This window comes from Dama dama, chromosome 5 (assembly GCF_033118175.1).
Source record: "Dama dama isolate Ldn47 chromosome 5, ASM3311817v1, whole genome shotgun sequence".
Lineage (NCBI taxonomy): Eukaryota > Metazoa > Chordata > Mammalia > Artiodactyla > Cervidae > Dama > Dama dama.
The window spans coordinates 126,595,165-126,596,170 of NC_083685.1; the positions used below are offsets into that span (position 1 = coordinate 126,595,165).

The window sequence follows — 1,006 nt, forward strand, 5'->3', positions numbered from 1 at the left end:
ATATGTTCCCTGTTGCAACATTTCAAGCCAGCCCTGGAGGGAGGAAGCAGGCAGGGGCCGTGCTTAAATGAATGGGCGTGTGTTCCAGCACAACTTCATACAGAAACAGGTGGCAGGGCAGATTTGGCCCGTGGGCCAGCCTGCCAAAGGCTAACTGTCAGGGACGCAGCTGGTGTGACCAGCTTAGGTGATTCTTGGTGCCACAGGGCAAGGAGCCCACACCCACTGCCTGCCTGGGGAGCGCTAAGTACGATTCAGCTCAGCCGCTGGGCTGGCAGAGTCACTAATACGGGTTTTGAGAGGGGACACCCCCATCTTCAGTCTTTGCTGGGTGATCTTGGGTCAGATACTTAGCTCTGAGTTTCCGTTTTCTCATCTCCAGGAAGATAACGATAATGATTTTTCCTCCCAGGGTCATGAGAACTGGGATGATGCATGTGAATCCGAGTTAGGTCTGGAGTAAATGCTGAGTGGGTGTCAGCTTCTAGGGGTGGTGATCGTAGGGTGAGTTTGGGCCTTGGTGTTTTGGCTGTCAGAGGAGAATCCTTGCCGGAGAGTTTTGGGATTCTTGTCCCCTTCCCTTGCAAAACAACTTGCCATCTTCCTAACTTCCCTTTTGATTGTGCTTCTAGGGGCCTGCTGAGCTCTTTGAAAGTTTCAAAGATGGACTTCCCTGGTGGTCCAGTGGTGAGGACTCTGCGCTTCCACTGCAGGGGGCCCAGGTTCGATCCCTGGTCAGGGAACTAAGATCCCCCATGCCACATGGTGCAGCCAATAAAATTTTAAAATGTCAAAGACAAAAGAAAGGAGGGCACAGGGTGGGCTCTGCAGAATGGCAGCCCCTCTGCCCCCTGCCCCGGGACAGCGGGCTTCGAGAGCTCACTGCCGCCCCCTGACGGTGTCCCTTGCCTTGCTGACCGCCCCCACGGGCTCCACACCTGTAACGGGCATCGTCCCATCAGAGGGGCTCCCCGGGTGGTTCAGCGGTAGAGAATCTGCCTTCATT

The 1,006-nt window shown here is 55.2% G+C and overlaps 1 non-coding gene across 1 annotated transcript; it reads left to right on the forward strand.

Moving 5' to 3' along the window:
* The first annotated feature begins 670 nt into the window (after positions 1-670).
* On the forward strand, positions 671-743 carry TRNAG-UCC (transfer RNA glycine (anticodon UCC)). Its single transcript has one exon. It is a non-coding gene; the product is annotated as a tRNA-Gly (tRNA).
* Positions 744-1,006: the final 263 nt, after the last annotated feature.